At 40.1% G+C, this 13,976-nt stretch overlaps 1 long non-coding RNA gene across 1 annotated transcript in view; it reads right to left on the bottom strand.

Annotated features, from left to right (window-relative positions):
* Positions 1–7,708: 7,708 nt before the first annotated feature.
* The window catches only part of LOC124043541, a 29,485-nt gene continuing 23,217 nt past the window's right edge, over positions 7,709–13,976 (bottom strand). The window contains exon 7 of the long non-coding RNA XR_006840339.1: positions 7,709–8,561. This is a non-coding gene — a long non-coding RNA (uncharacterized LOC124043541). The remainder of the gene's footprint in view (positions 8,562–13,976) is intronic.

The raw sequence follows: 13,976 nt of genomic DNA, 5'->3' as shown, positions 1-13,976 counted from the left end.
CCTTATATTCAAAATAATGGGTAGAAAATTGTCCCATGATACCCACAAGGTAGCAAACAGTACAATGTGAATTCATATGTATACCTGTGAAGGGTACCTTTGACCTTTTTGAACCCCAGGGAACAGCACTATTTTTTGAGTGTGTGTTAATATCGATGCACTCGACCAAGAGGTTGCAAGTTCAAATCCCCAAAGCATTCATGTATACTCTATGTCAAGTGTTCTTGAGCACTGCTAGTTGTGACCTGGGAAATTCATGCATAGCAAATTCTCCAGTGTTAAATCAACACCGTGTTAAATGAACACTGAAAATGTTGGCCAGTGTTAAGTTAACACACTGCTTGGTGTAGAGCCTTATTTCCAAGAGTGCCTTGCTTATCAAGTGAATAGTAAAATGAACACCCATGAATGTATTTGCTAGTGACTGAGATATGGTTGTTGCATTCATCCATATTCAGCCCTATGGACTTCACCCAGTGAGATCCTGAGCAAAAACGTTATCATTAAAATGATGTTATTTAATGCAACTTGCTGTTTTTTTCTCATGGCAGATTTGATCAGATGAAAAACAAACTTTTAGCATCAACAATGCCAGTTACCTTTCACTACACCCGCAATAACATCTGCTACATATGTGTATGTGACCAATAAAATTTGATTTGATAAATATGACAACATCCAGGTAGACAGCAGATCCATTGCTCAAACATGAGCTGTCAACAGAGATGTCAGAGAGTGAGTGAATATGTGGATTGAGCTGAGAGGGAAATAAAATATAAAAAACAATCCTCGGGAGAGAAAAAAAATCACTCCACACAGAAAATATAGAAAATAGCGATTAATTTTATTGGGGCAGCAGGTAGCATAGTGGTTAGTAACTGAAAGGTTGCTGGATTGAATCCTAAGCTGATATAGTACAAATCTGGGGTTCTGTCCCTGAACAAGCAGTTAACCCCCTGCTCCCCAGCCATCATTGTAATTAAGAATTTGTTCTTAAAACCTCTCTGGGATATGTGGGACGTCCCACTTGCCCAAAAGCCAGAGAAAATGCAGAGCGCCAAATTCAAATAAATTCCTATAAAAATCAAACTTTCATGAAATCACACATGTAAGATACCAAATTAAAGCTACACGTGTTGTGAATCCAGCCAACATGTCAGATTTCAAAAAGGCTTTTTTGCGGAAGCAAAGGATGCTATTATCTGAGGATAGGACCTCCATAAACAAAAGAGAGAAAACATTTAAATCCTGGCAGGTGCGACACAAAATGCAGAAATAAAAATATAAATAATGCCTTACCTTTGACGACCTTCTTTGGTTGGCACTCCAATATGTCCCATAAACATCACAAATGGTCCTTTTGTTCGATTGTTTCCATCGATATATATCCAAAATGTCCATTTATTTGGCGCGTTTGATCCAGATAAACACTGGTTCCAGCATGCGCAACGTGACAACAAAATATCTCAAAAGTTACCTGTAAGCTTTGCCAAAACGTTTCAAACTACTTTTGTAATACAACTTTAGGTATTTTGTAAAGTAAATAATTAATAAAATTTAAGACGGGATGATCTGTGTTCAATACAGGAAGAAAACAAACTCAAGCATGCTTTCTGGTCATGCGCCTCCATCAAACAGTACACATGAAGTGACTCTTGTTCAAGATGGCCGTACTTCTTCATTACACAAAGGAAGCAAGTCCCTTAGAAATCTGGATTCCCAATGAAAACTCATTGAAAAAAGGGTGACCTCAAAAAAATAATCTGAATGGTTTGTCCTCTGAGTTTCACCTGCTAAATAAGTTCTGTTATACTCACAGACATGATTCAAACAGTTTTAGAAACGTCAGAGTGTTTTCTATCTACTAATAATATGCATATCATGTCTTCTGGGGATGAGTAGCAGGCCGTTGAATTTGGGCATGCTTTTCATTCAAAATTCCAAATGCTGCCCCCTATCCTAGAGAAGTTTTTAACTGACTTGCCTAGTCACATTTAAATATCTTCTTTTTTTTCAGATTGTCTGTGGTCTGCTAAACATAAAGTTGAAAAGAAAGTAATCGGTTAAGCACTTGAAAGAGAAATACATGGAATGCTTTTAAAATATTTTTCAAGGCGCCAGGATCTTCTTAATTTGTGATGCAGTTTTATGTGGAAGAGGTAAACACCAAAGTCCAATAACTGTCAGGCGAACAATAAATCAAACTGACATCTATCTTAAAAGGTAGGGCCATGAAAACTGTACAAGCTGATTTTGAGGAGCCTTGGAAGTTAAATGTTTTTTCCCCTTTCCATGCTGGTGTGATTTGCATGCAGCACTTTTTTATACCTTTATTTAACTAGGCAAGTCAGTTAAGAACAGATTCTTATTTTCAATCATGGCCTAGGGGCAGTGGGTTAACTGCCTATCCTTGGTTTGAAACCCCAAGTATTAAAACTGATCACTTAATATATATATAACCAAGTCTGGAGAGATCCCTGGAGCAACCAAGTTCCTATTTGGTTGTTCCAGGAATGATTGACTTTTGTTTATTTCTGACCTGGACTTAATCGACCCACCCTGAGATGCTGTCCTTTACTTTGACTCTTCTTTCTGGAGGAGAAAAGAAGACTTTGACTAAACATTGTCTCTTCTGTGACCCATGAAAGAGGGTTAAAAAGTTTCTGTGGGCTCAGTGGGTCACAACAAAAACGTTGGGCTTACATAAATTGATGGAGTCAGAGGAAGGAGAGAAGAAGGGTAGAGAAGAGGAAGAAAACAAGAGGGGAAAAAAGAGAAGAGAAGAGAGGTGTTGAACAGGCTGAGAACCTCTGAGAATTATTAGCTGTGTGAGTAGGTAAAGATATGGAGATTGTGCTCCCGTTAGAGAGACATGGGAGATTGTGCTCCCGTTAGAGAGACATGGGAGAGAGACTTTCTCAGTTCACGGTTCTTTAATATTGATTGCGGGTTAACATGAAGTTCAGTTTTCTGTGATCATTTAGCTGTGATTGTCGAATAAAGTTATAAATTATCCATAGGAATGTCTGGTCTGAACGTTCAACAATGAAATAGAAAAAGATCAATACTATGGCTTGACATGATATAAGGCTAATATTAATTAGCTATAACAAACAACAGCACTGAGCATTTCCCATCTGAAATGACAATACAATGACTCAAAACGAGGTACAAATGGCTAACAACACTTAGCCAGCTAGCCAGCCAATATAACAGGCAAAATGTGGCTAACAGTAGTTACTTAGCTAGCATAAAAACAAGTGCATAAGTTCTACTATAATAATGGAACATGACAAAAACATAAGGAAACAAATACTGTACTCACAGTTCTTGCATTCACAAACAGTGAATGATTAAACAGTAGGAAATAAATGTTTGAAACCTGAGATTTAGCCACAGTCGCAGGTGGCGAGCTGAACATGGGAATGCATGAACACTCTGTGAGCTCGTGCAAGCTGTGACATCGTCAGGCACTCTTAAAGGGACAGGCTTTCTTACCCAGCCGCCTGAAGACATTCTAAACAAGGAGAAAATGTGTTCTAGGTGGCAGGATCACCTGCGTCTTCATCGTGGAAACTTGGGAGGTGCGCGTACTGACCCAATCTAAGTCTGACCTTTGACCTGGATGGCAGCGGTCTTGATGCGTCCATCAGCGAACGCATGTCCTCAGAAGGTCGGTTTCTTCAGTTCGCTGTTGCCAGAATCCGGTTCAGCAGAAATCATTTTAGGCCACTGATCTTTTTATTTTTGCTCGAACTCCACATTTCTCAATAGCTCAAGAGAAGGTGAGACACTAATAGGAAGGGACCAGCCAAGTCTTCTAAGGACGGAGATTGGTCCACCTGACTGGCCTTTACATACTGGCTGTAGGGGTATCATGAGGTGAGGCATGTGAGAGTGTCATTCTAGTTTATAGAATTGGTTGTGTTTTTCTATTGCATGTCATGTATGTCTATGGCTAGTGATGATGTCTTAGAAAAGACTCATGTCTTTTCCCTGTGACAATTGAGTATGGTTGCTTTAGTCAGTAGTTCTTGATTCTTTCATCGGGGATCCCCAGCCATTGCAGAGGAGTCACACCTGATTGTGACAACTGAATACAATTTTTATAAACACAATAATAAAACATATGGAATTTGAACAATATAACATGGCTATTAAACCAGAATAAAAATGAGTGTATGGTTCTTCAAATAACCTTTGAGATTGAGAAAGGTTCTTTATAGAACCATTCTCTATAAAGGTTCTATAAAGAACCATAAAAAGTGTTATATATAGCCCCGAAAGGGGTTGTGACCATAGCGGAACCCTTTTCTATTGCTACATTGCATTCGGAAAGTTTTCAGACCCTTTCCTTTTTCTAAGTGTTGTTACGTTACAGCATTATTCTAAATTTGATTAAATTAAAAATGTTCCTCATCAATCTATACACAATACCCCATAATGACAAAGCAAAAACAGGTTTTTCGACATTTTTGGAAATCTATTACAAATAAAAAAACAGAAATACCTTATTTACATAAGTATTCAGACCCTTTGCTATGAGACTAGAAATTGAGCTCAGGTGCATCATGTTTCAATTGATCATCCTTGAGATGTTTCAACAACTTGATTGGAGTCCACCTGTGGTAAATTCAATTAATTGGACATGATTTGGAAAGGCACACACCTGTCTATATAAGGTCCCACAGTTGACAGTGCATGTCAGAGCAAAAAATAATAATAATAAATTGATGATGGAATTAAAAAAAAAAATCATTTTAGAATAAGGTTGTAATGTAACATGTTGAAAAAGTCGAGGGGTCTGAATACTTACCGAATGCAGTGTATGTAGAACCTTTTTTAATGGTTCGTAATAGAACCTTAGGAAAGGGATATAGCATCACACAGGTTACATTTAGACCCTTATGAGTGTGGTTCTTTATAGGACTTTCAAAAAAGGTTCCCCTATGGTTAAAAGCCAAAGAACTCTTAATTGGCACCATATAGAACCTTTTGATTTTACTGTGTAGTGAGGTTCAGGTGTTGCACAGCTTGTGGGATGATGCTCTGGAAATGCAATGCCCCCTTGATGTTAAAGGCTCCTTTGCAATACATTTTTCTAACAGTCCAGCCAGAGTCAGTTGAAGAACAGGAAGATACCAAACCACAGAAGAAGATGAATATGTGTTTTTGGTGATGCCTTTATGGGATAGCTAGCAACTTGAAACAAAATATACACAGGCAGTTAGGAAAGCCAAGGCTAGCTTTTTCAAACATAAATTTGCATTCTGTAGCACAAACTCCAAAAGGTTCTGGGACACTGTAAAGTCCATGGAGAATAAGAGCACCTCCTCCCAGCTGCCCACTGCACTGAGGCTAGGAAACACTGTCACCACCGATAAATCTACGATTATCGAGAATTTCAAGAAGCATTTTTCTACGGCTGGCCATGCTTTCCACCTGGCTACCCCTACCTCGGTCAACAGCTCTGCACCCACCACAGCAACTTGCCCAAGCCTCTCCCATTTCTCATTCACCCAAATCCAGATAGCTGATGTTCTGAAAGAGCTGCAAAATCTAGACCCCTACAAATCAGCTGGGCTAGACAATCTGGAACCTCTCCTTCTAAAATTATCCGCCGCAATTGTTGCAGCCCCTATTACTAGCTTGTTCAACCTCCTCTTTCTTATCATCTGAGAACAGTAAAGATTGGAAAGCTGCCACGGTCATCCCCCTTTTCAAAGGGGGTGACAGACCTATATCCATCCTACCCTGCCTTTCTAAAGTCTTTGAAAGCCAAATTAACAAACAGATCACCGAGCATTTCGAATCCCATCTTACCTTCTCCGATATGCAATCTGGTTTCCGAGCTGGTGCACCTCAGCCACGCTCAAGGTCCTAAACGATATCATAACCGCCATCAACCGCCATCAATAAGAGACTCTGGTGATTGACTCTGTCAATCACCGCATTCTTATCGGCAGACTCAACAGCCTTGGTTTCTCAAATGACTGCCTCGCCTGGTTCACCAACTACTTCTCAGATAGAGTTCAGTGTGTCAAATCGGAGGGCCTGTTGTCCGGACCTCTGGCTGTCTCTATGGGGGTGCCACAGGGTTAAATTCTTAGATTTAACCCTCTCTGTATATATCAATGATGTTGCTCTTGCTGCTGGTGATTCTCTGATCCACCTCTACGCAGATGACACCATTCTGTATACTTCTGGCCCTTCGTTGGACACTGTGTTAACAAACCTCCAGATGAGCTTCAATGCCATACAACACTGCTTCCGTGGCCTCCAACTGCTCTTAAATGCAAGCAAAACTAAATGCATTCTCTTCAACCGATCGCTGACCAGACCCGCCCGCCCATCTAGCATCACTACCCTGGATAGTTCTGGCTTAGAATATGTGGACAACTACAAATACCTAGGTTTCTGGTTAGACTATAAACTTTCCTTCCAGACTCACATTAAGCATCTCCAATCCAAAATAAAATCTCATTCACTCAGGGTTTCAAACATACCCTCGTAAAACTGACTATCCACCGATCCTTGACTTTGGCGATGTCCTTTACAAAGCCTCCAACACTCTACTCAGCAAATTGTATGTAGTCTATCACAGTGCCATCTGTTTTGTCACCAAAGCCCAATATACTACCCACCACTGTGACCTGTATGCTCTCGTTGGCTGGCCCTCGCTTCATATTCGTCGCCAAGCCCACTGGCTCCAGGTCATCTGTAAGTCTTTGCTAGGTAAAGCCCCGCCTTATCTCAGCTCAATGGTAACCATAGCAGCACCCACCCGTAGCACACACTCCAGCAGGTATATTTAACTGGTCACCCCCAAAGCCAACTTCTCCTTTGGCTGCCTTTCTTTCCAGTTCTCTGCCACCAATGACTGGAACGAATTGCAAAAATCACTGAAGCTGGAGACTTATCTCCCTCACTAACTTTAAGCATCAGCTGTCAGAGCAGCTTACCCATCATTGCACCTGTACGTAGCCCATCTGTAAATAGCCCACCCAACTACCTCATCCCCATATTGTTTTTTGTTTTTTTTGCTCCTTTGCATCCCAGTATCTCTACTTGCACATTAATCTTCTGTAATTATTTTGCCACTATGGCCTATTTATTGCCTTACCTCCCTAATCTTACTACATTTGCACACATTGTATATAGACTTTTCTATTGTGTTATTGACTGTACATTTGTTTATCCCATGTGTAACTCTGTACTGTGTGTGTCGCACTGCTTTGCTCTATCTTGGCCAGGTCACAGTTTTAAATGAGAACTTGTTCTCAACTGGCCTAACTGGTTAAATAAAGGTGAAATAAATAAATGAAATAAATAAAAATTACCCATTCTTATACGTGAGTACTATTGAAATAGTAATGTTAAGTAATACACATTGGCTCTTAAGCCAATTATATTATATGACTGTTGCCTCCCATTTAAGTTTGGTAATAATGTTTGTTTTTGATTATAATTATTAGGTGGAGGTTGCTAGCTATAATGGTATCTTCAACCTAGCCTATTTTTTAGCTAGCTTGCTAGCTGCTCTGCAGTGCCATAAAGTTATAAGAAGCAAGCAGAGGAAAAAGTAGCTAAACAAAACAAGTTTTATTATCAACTGAGACAACATATTTCAATGAAAATGCAATGTTTTGCAATCTCCCAAAATGAATGCGATCTCTGGTGATAGACAAGCTCTCCTCCATCTTGCGTTACAAACACTCCACTTGTCTATTCAGTAGTGGGGCAAGACTCCGTGAAGATGATGTACGACGTAATTAAATATGTCATGATATAAACGGGGCCATTAGCCTGGGACTTTCTGTACAACCATGCTGCCAGGTCAGGTAAGGTGTATGTTTAGTCCGTGCCTGTCTTGAGAATGAGGTGAGTAAAGCAATACTCTGTGAAGTCATCCCAGTAGTCCTGAGAAGAGTAGAGAGTAGAGTAGAGAGTCCTTGGAGATTACAAGTGTAATAACCTAAAAGTCAAGTCTGAGTAAAGTATCCTTTTGGTTCTGTTGTGTTCTGTCTTTACATCTGCAACTTTCCAGTAGATGCAGATTAGATAGAGAGGAGTCCAACCAATAGAAGATAAGCATCAGCCCAGACATCACATGAGATTGTTATAGAATTGTCTCCCATGATCAACTCATCAGAATATTCATACTTCAAAGTTAGAACATTAGCGTTTTAATCATTGGTCTTGCTTAAACCAATGGGCATAACCTCACGGTTGCCAGGGAAATATCACCCAGATATTGAGCAAAGGTATGGCGAACCTAAACATGTCAGACAGTTTTAGACACGTGAAGCAACTGAGTGCATCAACAGTGCTGGCGGCCCATTGCTCCGGGTCTTTGGATGTCTGAAAGAGGAATTCACAGTTCAGAGCGCTCTCCCGGAGATGGAGCTGGAGAAATCTTTCATGCCCCGCACAATGAGGCCATTTCATAGTGGATCACGAGAGTCTCTTACTGGTGTTGATGGGAGTGGAAAGGCATTATGACAGGCCAATGAAGAATTTATTTGAAATGTCTCTGGGTGTTGAGAAGATTCACGAGCTCCCTGAAAAGCGACAAGGACAATGTTAAGAGTACAGTGCACAAAGAAGAGAACTCTTCCATACAAAACCATCCTCCACATAGAACAAAGTGACTTTGCAATTACATTTATACATAATCATCAGTTACTGTGGTGATCTATTATAGTCTAGTGGGGGGTGTCTATTACAGGTTGAAATTGGACATTTATTGAAGCGTGTATAATGACTTTAAAAAGGGTAATGCTAATAAATCAAGTGTATCTGATGTTTCTTTTCACATAACTGTGTCCATTGTCCACCCTGGCGAGTTACAACAATGTCCTTAGTAGTTTGTGGTGAGTATTTGCAGAAATAGTAAAGAAAAAAAACCCGGAAAGATAGAGGAGAACGCTAAACCAACACAACAAGAGAAAGAGCGTGTGAGTGTAGGAAAAAGGAGTGATGTGGCCTGACAGAAAAGCCCTTACTGAGTTTGCTTTTGACAGCCTGAACCATGGTGACACCAGCTCCCAGCGACAACAGAACGAGAGGAACCAAAGTCGCTCAGAAACAACTCTCAGCTAGCCTCCAAAGCTCATGGAGGATAAATTAAGTAAATGAGTAACTGTTTGGCTCACTGCTTTAAAATGGTCCGGAAATATCTAGAACACATGTTCATAATACGTCAGAGAAAGCACGACTGCTTTGGGTCGACTAAAGTACTCTCAATAGTAACTGTTATGTTTTTTGTCTTTTGTAGGCCTACATCAGATAGCAACCTTTCTTTTTACTAAAAGGAAACCCTTTGATAATTGAAAGAGAATGCTTGAGTGTAATACGTGAACCAATCAATAACATTTTCCCTTCGCTTCTATGTCTACCCAATTGATTGTCTGATTTAGCCTGGCAACAGATCCATCCTATAGGGGACCATTGCCCTGTTTGTTGAGATAAGAAGAAAAGTATAGCAAACTCACACTGAGCGCTGTACTCTACATTGTAGAGAGTGGGTTTAAATATTAAACTAAATGTCCTTCAGTGCTCAAAACATAAAACAGTTTTCCCACTGTTCCCCGTCTCAGTATGTTGTTGAATATATTCATACAGTCTGACTGTCTGATAGAGACTGCATGCACTGATAGCAGGTGCATACAAAATCCAGAGTTTATAAATGATAGATTGAAGTAGGGGGGAATTGTTCAGGTTCCCAATCGCCCGACACGAGATGAATAGAAAACAGCTCTTACACTGATTACGCTTCTCATCTTTTGTACAGATATTGTAAGGACTACAGTGACAGTCAAGGATGAAGCATCCAGGGACAGTCTATTCTTGAACTTTAATTAAATATTCATTGTGTTTGCAAGTTGGGTCATTTCAATTGTGTTCCTCCAGGCTTTTCCAGGCATTGTATTGCATGACTCACAATGGAAAGGCCAACAACAGTTCATTTGTTTTCAAACTCCCGAAGCACCAAAACTTACTCTGCCGTTGGTTGGGTTTGACCATTAAACATGGTTTCATTGGTGCTGGCTGACCCCTACCCTCTGCTTCAGGGTATGATGTTACCTTTAACAAATAGTCAGTTCATCACAAGAGCATTGCATTTCACATCAGCCAGTATATAATTGAGGAATGAATGGTTCTGGGCCTCAATACCATTCTGTAGGATGTGATAATCAAAAAGCCCTCTAACTGAATTGTATTGTGCTCTTGCACTCTCTTTCTCTCCTCTGCAGAATGTATAGTACCAATTGTTTTCTGTGAGAAATGGGTATGTTTGGAGCTCTCAAACAAACAAATGAAAACCAACTGGGGCAGCAGGTTTTAAGAGCGTTGGGCCAGTAACCGGAAGGTAACCAGAAGGTTGCTGTTTCGAATCCCCGAGCCAACTCGGTGAAAAATCTGTCAAAGTACCCCTGAACAAGACACTTAACCTTAATTGTTCCAGGGTCACTGTCAATAATGGCTGATCGCTGGCTATGGCCCCACTCTCAGGGGGATATACATTTCCAAATGAAATGCGCAAAAAATAGGACTAATGTAAACACCCACCTAATTATTATAAACACTCTTATATATAAATGCACAAAACATCATCTGAATAATGAAATACTTAAAGATTTGTTATAGACAGTGTATTTTTCCTCCACAGTGAACATGCTAATTAGTCCCGAGGAGAACCATTGAGCAGTTTGCAAATTTGCCCTGATTTTTAATCAGTCTAATTTCTCTCTCCAACACAAAGGCACATTTGCACAGCCATACACAGAAAAACAGTAAAATCCTCTGTTTGCATAATTTGTTCACTGTCTGTTCCTATGAGACTACGAAGTGTGTGTGTGTGTGTGTGTGTGTGTGTGTGTGTGTGTGTGTGTGTGTGTGTGTGTGTGTGTGTGTGTGTGTGTGTGTGTGTGTGTGTGTGTGTGTGTGTGTGTGTGTGTGTGTGTGTGTGTGTGTGTGTGTGTGTGTGTGTGTGTGTGTGTGTGTGTGTGTGTGTGTGTGTGTGTGTGTGTGTGTGTGGTATTCTGGGGTAGGGGTTGATAGTTCACCCCCCCACCCGGATTGCTGCCCTCAGTGTGGCATGACCATGATCACTCTGACACTTGAACAGAAAAAACCACCTTCTGCTCGACTGTTTCCCCCATCCTGCTATGGAAATTAGATTTTCCATCTCACTTCACCTTCAGTGCTTAAATACCTCTTAGCAGTGAGGGGGATTGTCTGGGCTGTTAACAAATATCCTCCCTTATAACTATCGTGTTGTTCTCCAAGCTTAAGCAAATTTCATCTTCTGCTACCTTGGAAAACAGATTATCGGATTATCATATCTGAATCAGATTTACCTATGACTGAAATTAAGTCCGACTTGAATTTAGCTCAACAGCAACATGAACTATCTCCCTCACTTTCATTTCCTATTACTGCACTGACTTGGATTGGGACTCATTATGGCAATCTCAACTGCCAGAGAGGGAAAATGTGCCGTCTGTACAATATTCAACCTCCGTTTTGGAGGAGTGTGACTGAGGAAATAGTGTTAGTACTGTGACCAATTTGAAAAATCCCATTTCATTAAACCTCTATGTGAAATTAATTCTATACTTCAAAAAATCTATTAAACTCTGCTGCCCCTGACAGCAAACAAAGCAGACGTGGACATTTTTCACAGCTGAGTTGAAAAGAAAGAAGATCATTTCTTAATCTGAAACAATTCATAAGTGAGGTTTTATAAAGCACCCATTGGCTGTGCTCTGCAGGACTGCAGAGCATCTCTTAAAATGTACACTGACTCCCTCATTTATCTGCGCTCGTTCCATGAAAGCACTAAGACGAGCTTCATTTTTACCCAAGCTTCTCCTATTCATAGAAGCCCTTTGAAATAACTGCCGTTCATAATAGAGTTGGGATCTGATTAACCTCTCTGCTTGCCGGCACAATGACAGGCTACCTTGAGATTCAGCGCCGTAATGGAGTCCGCTATCACCAAGCACACTACAAACATTCCTCGCACCGCAGGACTCGGCCAGATTGGAATCCGTTAACTCCTCTCTGCGCTGTGTGCACACTGGGGAGACTAACAATCCTGGGAGTTGCTGTTGCCCCTCAACGTTAATGGTCCAATGCAGCCATTTTTATCTCAATATCAAATAATTTATGAGTAACAATTAAAGGTCCAATGCAGCCATTTTTATCTCAATATCAAATTATTTCTGGGTAGCAATTAAGTACCTTACTGTGATTGTTTCAATTAAAATGGTCCCAAAAAATATATAGCTTCTTAGCAATGAGCAGTTTCTCAAGCAATACTTTTTATAGGACTGTCTGGGAGTGGTTTATTGGCAGAGAGCTTTGGAACTCTCATTCTTATTTGTCTATTAACTAATTTACCACCTGGTGTCACCAGGCAGGCCAAAACTCCATCCCACCAAAACAGGCAGACATTTCAGGCTGTCTTTTAAAACGTCTCTTATAGCAGAAGTGCATTACAGTCATTTTCACAATTTCACAGTATTAATCCAACCTCATGGTGTAGTAATATATATAAAACACAGAAAAATCTAGTTTGTGCCTGGACTGGGCCTTTAATCTATACTTCTGCTGTATGAGACCATCTCTCTCTCTCTCTCTCTCTCTCTCTCTCTCTCTCTCTCTCTCTCTCTCTCTCTCTCTCTCTCTCTCTCTCTCTCTCTTTCTCTCCCTCTCTCCCTCTCCATCTCTCTCTCTCTCTCTCTCTCTCTCTCTCTCTCTCTCTCACTGCTCTCTCTCTCTCCCTCTCTCTCTCTGCATTGCTTTCATTGCCATTTTCCTCCCTAATACACAGTAAGTGCATGTATGTATGTATGCATTGAGTCTTATAGAGGGGATTTAAGTGTGTGCACAGTAGCAGGTCTTATCCTGGAGGCAGAACTGAGCGATTTCCCCTTAGATGAAAATTCCCCTTAGATCAAAAAGTCAAAATGGCAATATTGTAAAAATTCATGAAAACAAAAATTAGCGTTTTGGTCTTAATTTGAGGTTAAGGGTTAGGCATTAGGGTTAGCAGTCAGTGTGGTTAAAGTTAGGGTTAAAGTTAGGGTTTTAATACTTTGTTGCTGTGCCAGCTAGTGACCACTCTCCAGAGTTGCCTCCAGAACAAGATTCATGACAGAAAAGGCTAACCTCCTGCACAGTACCCAAACAAATTGCAATGGAAACATCTTTAGGGGGCTTATTTGGTCAGTAAAATAAATACATTCCAGGCAATTAACATTGTCATTATCAAGAATGATTCTGCAACATATACTGCAATATGTTTTCTGCGATGGGTCTATTTCTTGTGTCATACCTCTATTTTCATAAAACCTGAGTCCAACCTCTCCTTTCTCACAACAAGACTTCAAGTTTTTCTCAATTGCTAAAACACCATTTCTGAAACCTTGCTCCATTTCCTGAAAACATTAAACACAAAACGTCATCTTCAAGCACTATTTACATAAACTCTGACTCCTCTTGCAAAATGAAACATTCGCCTCAAAACAGTTTTACCTGTGTGTTCAAAATCAAACACTGCTCTCAAATCATAAACAAAGTGATCAAAATGATATACACTCTCAAGCAGTCAGTAAACAATACACCGAAAAATAGAAAACACATTGTTCAAAACATACAATTCTCAGGGAGAAGTACATTTTTTAAATTAGGTTTTTTTAATCATATTTTTCCGTCATTGTCCTGTGATGAACAAAAACATGTTCTATCATAGTAGCTCAAAATTGATCAGAAATTACTACTCTGCTTTGCTCTTTGCAATTTTGTTTTTTGTTCTTCCTTCTCCTTGTACCCCTATTTTTACAGTACTATACCCTGCATCTCACAAACTTGTCCTTTGTCTCTGTGATACTGTAATTCTTGTTCTTTGTTGATATGAGCCTGCAACCAGTCAAAATCTATTGAGCTGTCAGTACTGTTAATAAATG

This window comes from Oncorhynchus gorbuscha, linkage group LG01 (genome assembly GCF_021184085.1).
Source record: "Oncorhynchus gorbuscha isolate QuinsamMale2020 ecotype Even-year linkage group LG01, OgorEven_v1.0, whole genome shotgun sequence".
In the NCBI taxonomy this organism is placed as follows: Eukaryota; Metazoa; Chordata; class Actinopteri; order Salmoniformes; family Salmonidae; genus Oncorhynchus; species Oncorhynchus gorbuscha.
This window is presented reverse-complemented; position numbering and strand designations above follow the sequence as displayed.